The sequence below is a fragment of the Zonotrichia leucophrys genome, chromosome 1 (genome assembly GCF_028769735.1).
Source record: "Zonotrichia leucophrys gambelii isolate GWCS_2022_RI chromosome 1, RI_Zleu_2.0, whole genome shotgun sequence".
NCBI classification, from domain to species: Eukaryota; Metazoa; Chordata; class Aves; order Passeriformes; family Passerellidae; genus Zonotrichia; species Zonotrichia leucophrys.
Genome location: NC_088169.1, coordinates 10087662 through 10100811, shown reverse-complemented (window position 1 = coordinate 10100811; position 13150 = coordinate 10087662). Strand labels below are relative to the sequence as shown.

General features: G+C 38.2%; 1 long non-coding RNA gene across 1 annotated transcript; it reads right to left on the bottom strand.

Annotated features, from left to right (window-relative positions):
- Window positions 1–4308: 4308 nt before the first annotated feature.
- LOC135444213 (uncharacterized) lies at window positions 4309–10675 on the bottom strand. Its single transcript, XR_010439181.1, has 3 exons — window positions 10609–10675; window positions 6146–6377; window positions 4309–4808 (listed from the first exon to the last, which is right to left on the bottom strand). It is a non-coding gene; the product is annotated as an uncharacterized LOC135444213 (long non-coding RNA).
- Window positions 10676–13150: the final 2475 nt, after the last annotated feature.

The window sequence follows — 13150 nt, the reverse complement described above, 5'->3', positions numbered from 1 at the left end:
ACTATATTTATATTACCATTATGCTAATATAAAATATAAACAAATAGTCGAAAAACTAAGACAATTCAACAAATATTTGCCTCTTCCACTGGTTTTAAACCAGTAGGAACAATCAAACGGAGCATTAATAATTCCTTCCACAGCAATAATAAATAATGTATCTTCTTTACACCCAAAGTCCATTTTGATACCTCTTCCCCATGACAACAATGCAAGAATAAATTCCCACTGGATTCAGCAGCTCTGCCTTCTCTAAAGCAAGAAAATTCCTTGTAGAGAAGGCTGAGAGAAGGACAGGAAAAAAGTGGATAAAAACAACAATGAAGCCAGCCTAATGTCAAGGTAGCTCATTTATAATTTCAGAATGAAGATAGATGTATATCCCTTTGGAAAATTTACACAGTTTGGGAGACATTGCAATTTTATTTTTCTTTTTGAGCCTAGAAGTACATAAATACCAGGCCTTAAAGGCCACATCTTTGAGTGCTGACAGTTCTACAAGTAGATTTTCTTAACATAAAATAGACCTCACTTCAGAGACCTTGTAGGGAGTTATACTTTGGAATGATAATCTTCATATTAATTGATCTCTCAGTACAACAGGGAACATGACTCATACTCATTTATTCTTTATACTGACGTTAAAAGCTGAAAAAAAGTCTATTCATGGCCCATTTGCATAACTCTGATTTTGGATAATAACATTATAAACTGTGATCTACAAAAGTAAATAATTTAATAATTGTACTATAACAACAACAGCTGAAGAATTTAGACCCAATCCATGTTTGAAAGATAAAGAGGGCAAAATCCTTCTTAATCATGCTTTTCTTCAGCTTCAGTTTTCCATATTTCTAGTTGTATTCTTTCTTCCTAAGGACTTCCTTTTTTTTCTATTATATTCGTGTGTTCACAAAGCTGATATCATATTGTATTATGGTATCTGAATTGAAGTTATGAAGTTTGCTATTTAGACAAAAGTAGTATTTATACACAATATTTATGCACATTGTTTATGTGCTTTCTTCACATTTTAAAGCCTCTCAAAAGAGTAATGATTTCCTAAAGTGCAGAAGGCACTGACACTGAAATTCAGTGGGATATGTATCTCTACAAAACATATGTGTCTTACATTTTTTTTTTTTTTTTTGCTATCAACAATGAAGTTGCCATTAATTTTTGCTCTGTATAATCCACAGAAACTCACAGTGCCCAGATTGCCCTTATCTTTGCAGTGAGGTGTGAGCTGTGTGCATTGCAGTGGTCCTTGGTGTGTGCTCCTTCTCAAAAGCCACACAGTGCAAAGTTCATCAGATCCATCACAGAAGTCCTGCACAGCCCAAAACAGAGCAGCACTGGAGGAGCTGAGGGACCCTGCAGGGAGAATTCAGATGTTTCATCCTTTCCTTTCAGCCTCCTCAGCAAGACTTGCTCTACCAGCCTTGAGATTCTGCTCATAACTCTTTGCAAACTGACGACCTTTAAATCTTCTTCATGCTGACAGACATTCCTAATGAAAGAGGCAAGTTTTGTTCCAGAGACCTTATGCAGAGCCTCACAAAGGAATTGTGGCACTTCAATTTCATTTTAGGCTTCATTCATGTACTTAAATATGAAGGGATTCACAAAAAAAAAAAAAAAAAAAAAAAGCTGCTTTTCTGTTAAGAGTACTTGAGCATGCACAGGCACCAAAATTTTCAACACAAACTTAAGTAGGTACTTTTTTAAGTTTTGCTACTGTGCATGCTGAGATAGGCCACCAAGTTGGCTGAGCTGCATGATTCAGTGCCTAAGGCTGTCAGGAATTCACAGCTTAAGCATCCCTCAACCAAAGTCCCCTGAGTTCTGGTCTGGTAAACTTCACAGTACACCTAATACATCCTGACAGCATGAAGGTCACACCAAAGCACAGGAGCCACAGTTATTTCTATTCAAAAGAAGAGATTATTTCAGGTTCCTTTCCTTTCCAGAGCTGCTCAGTCTTTTAAGGAGCTTACCAAAGAAGGGAGCAGTGCTAGTTCAATCATGGTCACTGATACACAATGCAATTTCTGTCCAGTTTCAGGGATTTTGTATTCTTTGGAATTAAAGAAATGAAAAGATTGATCCAGTCCTATCTGGCAAAAAGGATAAATTGAAAAATATTCTCTAGTCCAAGTTGTAATTTTATACAAGGTATTTAACTTCCTGGCATTTCTGTAGGACTCAGGCTACCTGTTAGGAAGTCAGGCTAAGGAACATAATTCTCCCCAGTCTGTGCAGGTATATGCCTACCTACATATGTAAATTCCTCAATATGTGACTGTGAACAGGTGTTGATTAAACCATATCTTTAATTGTAGGCTCTACAATACTCACCAGGACAATTCCTAACAGGATTTCTGAACTTCAACCTTTATGTCTGTTCCATGAATGGGACCAAAGATTGTGGTTGATATGCTGCCTCAAGGAGACTTTGCTTGCAAAGGGGGTGAGATTTCATGATATTTCTTTTGTGAAATATTGGGTCTGCAGCATTCGACTCCCATAACACAGAGTCACTCAACTAGATTCAATATCTCCCTCTCAATTAAAGACAAAACATCTATGGAATTAGACTTTGGTGAACTAAATGCAGATCACTGGACTGACCCCACTATGTACAGATATGTGTAATTATTTTCATTTTCATTGAAATCCTGATGTGCACAATGACCTGTGAAGTTTATACATTGCTTCCATTGAATTGCATGAAACCTGCTTTTGCAATGATATCTTCTAACCATGCCCAACTCTGTTAAGTCTACCATAGCAGTCAGGTATCACTGAATATTTATGTGTGGAAAACACAAGATTCAGCTCACATTGCAATCTCAGCTGAGTTGAAATTGTTATTATTTGAATATAAACATACAGAATCATACAGCCTCACTCCATTAGATGTCTTCTGCAATCTATTTCTACCTGTTAACAGTTTTAGTGATCTCTCTGAATTTCATCATTTACTTTAGGTATTTTTTATTTATTTGGTTACTAACCCAACAGTAATTTTCATTTTTATCTGAAACTTTTTCTCAGGATATCTTGCACTGACTTTTCACAGTCTTACTCTGTAAAGCAGATGCGAGTCATGCTTGCTCCTGCACCCTGTCTACCTTTTAATTTAGCTTCCTGCAGGACAGCATTAGCAAAGAGCAAGCAGAGCCACAAAGACTAACAGCTATTAAAAGTTTGTCTAACTGTCACTGGTACCATAAAGAATAGAAAATAATTTGAAGAAATTCTTTGCCTACTGTCACTATTTTCCCTAGAAAGACAGGATTCTTGTGTAAGATTTTCTTACACATTGTTTGCGCTGAGAACAAAGAGTACCAGATATGATTTGCTTTAGAAACTATTGAACGCTGAGTATAATCATCTACCCCTTCCCAGGCTGCAAGTTGCTCAGATGTAGGTCAGGCAGTACACAACAACATCTTTCAAACCATTCAGCTTTATTACCCATAACTCAGCTGCTTGTTCATCAGCCAGTCCTTTGTTGTCTGCAAACTTATCTGAGGTCTACAGGAAAAAAAATCATATTTTTTCCAGGATATAATGACAGCACCACATTCATGCTTTCTATTTTTTTGAGATTTCAGTTTCTAGCTTTTTACACTGCATTTTAGGAGGCTGGTGAGAACTGGGACATCACAGAACTCATATTCTTAAATTTGCATAATAAACCCGCATGTAAGTAATTTTAATCCCCAGGTATGCAGTGAGACCTGGCTAAAGGATTTAAGAAGCTGCAGCTTTTAAAATGTCATCCACATACTTATTCCATACATATACAGTCTTTGGATTTGCCCCTTTGCTGCCAGTAACCTGATTTTATTTGTCAAATATTAGTCCAGTGTACATTTTTTTAATATACCAACCAAATTAAAATGGAAAATATAAGTCTTCACAATAATGAAGTTCAATGACTTGATTAGTCACTCTTAACACAATGTCTCTCTTTCTCCAAGGAATGTGGGAGCTGGAGGGACTCCTGAATGTTCTCCATGTATTCCAAACACAGACTGTTAAATCTCACTTGTATAGAAATCACTCTGAGGAAAAAAAAAAAAAAAAATCCACAGAGAGTATAAAGATTTATTTACTGTGAAGTAAGTCTTCATCTTCCTAAGTTTTTGGCTTAAAAAAGATATCTTGCTGTCTGGAGAGTGGCAGAACAGTTAAGAAATTGTTGTTCTTTTATTGTTTTCTGCCTTTCTCTGTTTAGTAAGTATCTTGATCTTCTGGTGTATGGTGTAATGCACAATTATTTTTTATAAGAGCCATAAAGACTCTTTAATGTATCACACCTTTATTTTAAAAAATGAAAGAAAAAAAATAAAAAGGGAAAGAGAAATAGAAGACACTAATTGGAAGGGGTAGTTTGCAAAGTGACTGGGAGATGGCCAGAAACTGAATCTCCAAAAGTTGCCCAACTGGTCCCAGGTCTTTATAGAAAGGGCTATCCCAGGTCTTGTCTCTACTCTGTTGTGGGGATAGGTGAGGTCTTGGGGATTATTATTATTCTTTTTTCATTCTGCTTGAGCTCCTGAAAAAAAAATTAATTATCAGATTTTTAAAAATTGAGTTTCTTCCACTACAATTTCAATGCAGACTTCTTTGGTTTAGCGCTGCTTAAATCAGTGATTTAGGATTAGCCCATTTCAAACAGGAGTGGTGCTGGCCCACAAAACGCTGCTGAATTCTCTTGCAGGAAGTCACTTGCAGAGGCTGAAAAAAACGTTGAAATGACCTTATTTCCTCCAGCAGTTCTACACAGTGAAGGGCTCCTGAAAAAAAAAAAAAAAAAAAAAAAAAAAAAATACCACTATAAAATCAGCTGTCAAGCTGCTGGTGTTTATCATGGGTGACCACAAAAATGAGTGGTCTGGAAACAGGACAGAGAGCACACAGTCCTACTGGCTGTACATCTTTTCCCTGTGGGCTCCCTGGAAGGTCCTTTTGCTGTTTTCTGTTCTGCTGGAGCAGTGCACAAAAACAAGGGGCGGGGGGATTTCTGTGACTGTGCCTTTGGAGAAATTCTTCTGCAGTCACATGTTGTAATTGCAGGCAGTTAAATCGAGTTTATGGCATCATTATGATACCATTGAGCCATCAGCAGGCAAAGCCCACACCTAGGTTTGGATTCTGCTTCAATTTATCAATTCCCTTAAAAAATGCTTATATTAACTCTGCTCTGCTTCTCCACTATCATCAGGTGGAAGGACATTCACCGTTTGATGTACAGAAGGGTTTTTTTTTTCACCAAACTGGAGTATTTCCCCACTCCCAAAGGCAGTTTTTATCATGGCTTTCAGCAGAAGATCTGCCTGGATAAAGAAGAAAAGCGTGGTCAGGAAAAATGATGGAAGTGATGGGAATCAGTGGGGCTGTTACAAAACTGACACTAGGTACAAGGAGGCTCAGGGAAGGTCTCCAGGAGGCAAAAAGAAGCTGTGATAAGAAGCTGCTCACATAGGTCAACCTGGCTGACACACTCTGAATAACAGTGATTGTCAAGACAAGAACATGAGTGTGAGAATGTGTGTAAATCAACATTCCAAACTGCCTAAAAGCACATTTAGTCCCAAAAAAATCCTGTTAAAAGGAAAACAATCACAGTCAGATTAAATAGTAGCCAAGTAACGTGCTGGCCAGCAGCTTCTCCTGATGGAGGGGATGGTGCCAATGTGTGTGAGCACACACACGTGTGTGGTTGTGACTTTTAGATGACAGCTCTGGAAAAGTATTTTGAAATGTGCAGGTGTACATCAACATTTGTATATGTCGAGAACTATTGAACTTGATTCTGAATGCATAGTTCCTGACCTGTCATTAACAAATCAATAAATCACTTTGATCATAATTTGTTTTCAACTATGTGAACTGGGATTTTTTCCCTGAGACAGAGGGTGGGACTGGCAGCGGATGTGAGAGACATAGAAGATGAACTGAATAGAGAACAAGGACAGGTTTGGCAAGAAAACAGAGAAAATAATCAGAAAAGACAAGGCATACTGGAGGGAGGAGGTAGATAAAAGGTAAGAGGTGTTTGGAGGTTATGTGAAAGATTGTGCAACGTTTTTACTCAGACCGAAATAAAATCTTTGATTCCCAAAACTCATACCTGCTGTCTAAGGAAACATGAATCTCATCCCATTTTGGTGTTGGTCCAGGAGGAACATCCCGCTGCTGCTGTCCTTTACTTAGTTAATTCATGGAGAAGAGAAGCAAACACTTAAGGTCTTGGTTCTGTTTGTGCATGAGGTAGGTGACAAGACCACACCATTGATTTGGTTTTGCTTCTACTCCAGTCACACACCATTTTCTCTCAGAAGAATATTATCATGACTATGAGGCTGCCAAAAATTAGAAATGGACGGGATCCAGGTTAGCAGTATGACCTTAATTTGGCCACCTTTTTCATATGGAATGTAGTTTTTAATTACAGGATCACACATTCAGTTCTCTCAAGAATACTCCTACTTAGTGCATCAAAAGGACTTAATTAGCAGCTGTTCAATATTTTCCTTGGCCTCACTGTTCAATATGTTGCCCTGGGTGTAATTTAAAAAAAACACTGCTCAAGCCCTGCTCTGAAAACAAAATTATTAATTTCCTCTGGGGCTTTTCTATGATGCTCATCACCCCAGAATCTGAGTGCTTTGCAGACAATTAATCCATCATTGTAAAAACCAAGTGAAATTTGAAAGCATTATCTCCATTTAGGGAATAGAGAGCTGAGATATAGGCAACCCACAGATATTGGGTGTCCACTGTGAAATACTTCAGACTATTAAAATGGTACTTTAGCATTACAGAAGATCTTACATATTGATAGACAGTTCTCATGGACTTTGCAAACTGAACCTTTCAACATTTTGCAGAGCAGACCGGCAGGTACAGACCAGGCAGTCAAAGATGAAGAACATATCAGAGTCTCAAATCATTGCATACTGAGTTCTCAGAAGGGACAGGTGTAGAACTAATTTTCTCAGGAAAAAGTCACATCTCTGTTCCTACAGCTCCCTGCCTCAGCCACTATCCATCTGTCACCTCTGAAATGAGCAAGGAAAAGGGATTTATAAAAAAAACCCCATTCTTTCACTTCATTATTGAGGCATCTGTGTGTTAGCTGAGGCCAAAGTCCTGTAGAGGAAATATTAACTGATCTTTGGTTAAATTTTTTTTGTATTATTCTGACATGGGGTGACAGATTTACATAAGGGCTGGGGGTACAATGTCAATGGAGATGTTCTGTCATTTCCAAATTTTAGATATTTTAATTGTATTTCCTTATATGAATTAATGTATAAATGAGTGTATGGCCACTTACATATGCAATATAAAGTAGAAGGTTTTTATTTACCAACACTGAAAAATATGAAATGTAACCAGGAAAAAGTCACTACCAACTGCTCACTCTTTGGAGATAGAGAAAAGCTTCTGAGTATTTTGTATTTGATAAGCAGTAATATGCAAAGCTAAAGATCCATTTTCTATTGCTTTCAGGCACAATTAATCTTGAGCAGCCTGGATGGGCAGCTCCTCTGGATTACAGAAGTGACAGAAAAATATGAAAGCTCCACAAATTTCTTGCTAAGGCACTCTGTGGTATTACAGCTGTGTACTCACTAAGAAGATCAGCAAACTTTCTAGCCTGGAATTTGATTAAATTAGTCCCCACATATATACAAGAAAAAAATACAATTTCTGTTTCTAGCTAAGCAATATAAATCTGCTCAGTTTTACTATATCTTCTCAGTAATTGTTAAAAACAATAATTAAGGACTGTAAAGAAGTTACCCCACTGTTGTAATGTAATGTATAGGTCCCCTGAGATAATTAAATTAAGATAATTGTTTGCAGTATCTGTCTTTTCCCAGGATGTCTCCTGTGTTGACAGCCCTCAGTTTATTCATCCTTTGATACAGGAATTTCCTATCCAAGGTCTGTAGGAGAGATCTAATGTGCTTTCTTGATCCAATGGCCTAACCCAGTTAATTAATTTGTCAGCAATGAATTTAATATCACTTTATTGGAACAATACTTAATGGGAATGGAGACAGCTATGAAGAGACTCTGTTCTCAGGTCTTTAGAGAAATTTGTAGCACTGAGGGGGCAGGAATCACTAAACATGCAACCTGTCTGTCTGGTCTAGCACAGATATACACATTTCCTCGCATACTGAACTGCGTGAAGAACTATGTGTACTTTATTTACAATAATTTCCCAATACCTATCACCTATATTAGACAGTTTGTCTCTACCCTAAACCAATCCAGAAGTGCCACCATCACAGCAGAAGATGGAGGACAAGAAGAAGAAGGAGAAAGACAGGACACATCCAGATTCCTCCATCTTGCTTCCTGAACCCCAATTCTAAAACCCCAAAATTCTACTTTTTCACCCTGTGACAAATTAACTATCCTTCTACTCAAACTCTTGTGGCTTGTAAATCTTCATACAAAGTTGGTAATTGTTTCCATGGACTAAAATCGAAGGCACAGGTGTTTTTGACTCCGTGCCAAGGTCTCTGAGCCCCCTGCCAGGGTCTCAAATTATCCAGAGCGGCCAGAGGAATGTCCTGGGTCCTGACAAACATCAGCCTGGAAAACCCTGCAATGGTTGAAATGTTTATTCTCAAAGAAAGGAGTGACTCTGACACTAACGCACCACAATAAATAATGTAATTTCCAAAACTTCCATTTTTACAGCACGCCTAGGCCAAGCCAGCAGCTGAACTCTGGAACTGCCCTGTTAAAGGCCGCCCTTCAGACAGCCCTTTCAGCACTTCAACATTTAATTCCTTCTTATAACACCAATCATAACTTAGATTTCAGAATTTTGGTCTTTTCTGATACAAGTTACCCAATGACCTGAAACAGTTATGGAAGAAATTAAGCAAATAATTTAACTGAAGGCTTCCAAACTATTGTCCATGCTTTGGATTTTCATCAAAATTGATGTCTTTGCACAAAATTTCAGAATGTTTTTTGCTTGCTTCTTAAGAATAGTTAATTAAAAAATCTGCTTATGGGTATAGGAATTAAGATTATTAGTAAAACAGCATTATTTTTCTAGTCGTTTTCCTTATTTAGAATTCTTAAATTCTTTTACTTGAGTTGTTACTTTGTCCTTTTTTCCTTGCTGTCACAACAGTGCAGGTCATGTACTTGTCTTAGGCACTCAATAGAACAGCTTAAAATATCTACTAGCTATAATTAATTTTTTAGAAAATGTGTGATGCCTTTTTGTCATTTCTTCAATTAATTATTCACCACTGTTGCTAAATAAAAAGCACTTGGTGCATTTGCTTGTTTCTCATTCCATTTTGACCTGATGCTGAGGTGTCTCAGTTGATTAAAAGAAGGGCAATCCACTAAAAAAGGCATTAATCTGGTTCAGAAGACATTAGAGCATAATTCTGTGCTCTGCCACCAACACTTTGTGTGTTCTGGTGCTGGTCATTTATCACTCAATCTGATGGCTCCAAGATGAGGATGAAAACCCTCTCCAGTTCTCCGCTCCTGCTGGAAATACAAACCCTGAATGTCCCTGCATGGAGACATCAGCAGCGCTGCTGGGATCCTGTCCTGCTGTCCCCTGCATGTGCAGCCACCAAGGCAGTGTTCACAGTTCTGGTTAATAGCTGCTGTTGTGACTCACAAATGTGTCAATCAGGCACAGCAGAGGGTGCAGGAGTGTTGGAAAAGTTATGGAGAAGATAAATTGTAGGAATCACTGTTTACCAAGAGCACACCAACTGCAAAGCCCCACATTTTTCTGACATGTTGCCAAGTGGGGTGTACTAACACATTTCCATAACTTTTTTGCATCTTCTATTTGCGCTGAAGGTGAGAGAGCTGTGGCTGCTGACCAACGTCCCCAATATATACTGTTTTATTAAACCTTCCTTATAGCTCATCCCCTTTTCCACATGTTGGTAAAGTTTTTGGGAACAGGTACCCAAGGAATTAATTTATTAGATATTTGATCCAATATTGTGCTACCACAGTATTGGATCAAGTATCTAATAAATTAATTCAGTAGAAAATGTCCATAAATACCCAGATTTCCCACACAGCTTGACTCTCTAAGAAATTACCTCTGCAAGGGACCCAGATACATTTGCAAATAGTCTGAACATAAGTTTTGCAAAGTGTATTTTTGAAAGAGTGTAAGTTACCAAGAACCCTAAATGTATTTTTGGCTAGTGAATTGGAGAGCTAAAGTTAAATCTCAGTCTCTGAGAAGGACCTAGGAGTCACAATCACATAAGCATAACTTAAAATTTATCCTTCTTATTATTACAAATTGTTGCTGCTTCCAGGGTAATTAATCTCCTCTTTAGCCAGAAATACCAAGCACTCCAGCTAGCTCAAAGTGATCCAGCAGCTGTTCTTCGGCACTTTCTATTCATCAGCAAAACATATGACTGAACCTTAAAAAGATTGCTGGAGATACTGTTCCAGAATTCTATTATATCTGGATTCCATTTATCCAGGAACTTCTTACATGTTGTCTTATATATCAAAAGTTCTATTATTATTATAGTGCAAGGATTCCATATTGCCAGAGTTTGGTACCTCCTCAATGTTTCTCATAGCAGATCCTCTAAGCACAGACTGTTCCTAGTCCTTGCAGCAGCTATCTAACTCTAGTCCCCACAAATCCACTCTTTTATACCACCTGTATTGGCTACAGGTGTGGCTTGTTAAGATCAGGCCTGCTCCTAAACTTTTGTAATTAGTCCAGCTGTAACTTTTTGGGGGATAAGATTACATTCTCTACCACCTTCATTTACCCATCCTGTATCCCCCTACATTTATGTGCATCTAAAAACTGACCAGAGTGACAACAGCAGGTATGGGGTTGGTCACTGAATTACAGAACCTCTATGCATGCTGGGGGAAAAAAAAAAACCAAACAAACAAAACAAACCAACAAAACCAGATTGGAGAGTTGTTTCTTGAATATGTACGTCCATAAATTTCTGAAACTGATTCTGGCAGTAACACTGGCTGTGGTGGGCTGGCCCTGGCTAACCAAGGTTCACCAACCTGCTCAATCTCTCTGGTGTGATGTGAAGAAAGCAGAAGGAAATTGAGAAGATATGTACACCAAGCTAATGACAGTTTAACAGGGAAAGCAAAAGCTGCATGCACAAGCAAAGAAATTGAAATAATTCAATGTTTCCCATTGGCAGGAAGATGTTTATCCACTTGCTGGAAAGTTCAGCTTCAGCACATCCAATAGGGAAGAAGAAAAACTTTTTTCTTCAACCTTTTCACTGAGTTTTTCTTGTAGAGCATGACATCATGTGGTATGGAACATCCCTTTGTCAATTTGGGTTGAGTGCTCTAGCTGTGTCCCCTCCAAACCCCTCACCCAGCCCCAGCCTGTGCAGTGGATGTGCACAAGGAGAGCAGGGCAGAGACAGGGACAGAGCCTTGATGCTGTGCCAGCACAGTTCTGACAGCAGCCAAAGCCTTTCTGGGGTACCAGCCCTGCTCTGGCCAAAGCCCAGCACCCATGGGCTGCCATGGGCAAAGTTCACTCCAGCCCAGCCAGACCCAGGACCCCACAAAAGGTCTGAGGAACCCTCCTCTAACTAGGCAAGACATTATTCACATTGAAGCCTGAATCATACTGAAAGAGTTGTTTGCTATTCCCTTTTGGTTTGAAGACATTTATAAATGTCAAATTTTGTTTGTAGGGACTAACCCTGTGGTACACTGAGATGTTTCTGTTAGATAAAACTGAGATGTCTCTGATAAAACTGAGATCTGAAAGTCCCATGCAGAAAGGAACTGCCTGTATTGGAAGGAGTAAATGAGTAAAATATATAAGTTTGCTACTGGTTCTGTCATTAGTATGTCTTATTTTACTGACCATAGAAATAAATTTTATTGGCTATAGAAATAAATTGAAACACCAGTTATTGGGGTTTTTTTTCTGACTTAATTGATACTCATTTAATGCAAAATATCCTGATTTCTGAAAAATATACCATTTCCAAGAATGCTAAAGATAGGAAAATAATGCATTCTCCAGCTGAATAAAGAGAAACACATTTTTCAAGGTGCATTAGATGAGTCAGAACAAAAAGTAGTGTGAGAAGCTTATACCTGCATCTCTGTGGGTACGTACCATAGTGAAAGGGTGATTTTAAATTGCTGCTGGTCTGCCACCTGAAGCCTTGATAACAGGAAGAAGATTCTGATAATGAGAAAATTAAAGCTTTAAAGAAAATTGGGAGATGATTTTTTCATTGACATGACAAAGACCCTTCTTTAGATCTTCCTTGCAAGTGTAGGGGAAAGAACTAAGCAATAATTTCTCTACCCTTTATCTGGATTGTTAAGATAAGAACAATTTAATGAGCATATAGAATTGAGAGTTTTATTTTGAATCCTATTTTGTCGAACTAGACACAGGGCAGAAGGTTCTCTGGCTCAGCTCTATGTCACTGCAATGAAAATCTTACTAAAAAATGAACACTAATTACCTATTTCAGATGCTGACATTAAAAGCATTTAAAGAATGAAATTTAAAAAAAAAAAACCTCTGCAAAAATAAAGTGCCTTCTTAACCTTTTCTTCCAAACTAAATGTTACTTGTTCTTCAGTTGATTGCCATGTAGTAAACAACTAAATGGCAACTACTGAGGGTGTGTGCTGACATGCACTGAAGCTATCCTAGGATATCAGTGCTAAAGTACAGTATCAACCAACCCAAAGAGACATGCAGAAGGTCCGAGGAAAGGAAAATCCAGTATATTGCATAGAGAGGGAAGATTCCAGAACTAGAATAGGAAGCAGATATCAAAACCTTAAAAAAAAAAGGAAATTCCGTTTATAGCTGAGAAGGAATCTTGGCTGCTTGTTCATTTGAGGACCCACTGGCAAAAAGGAGAAGCATCCAATTTCCTGCACCATTCTCCTCACACTTATTTTAATAATTCGATGATCCCAGCCAAAAAACTCATGCTTATATTTCATATTTAGGAGCGATTTCATGTGTAGGAATAATCCCTCACAGGATTCTCACCGTCCTGAGAGTGTTGCACTGGAGTGTCTGAGAGCTGACTATAACCAGGAGCAGAACAAGCTGACCTGGGCTGTGTCC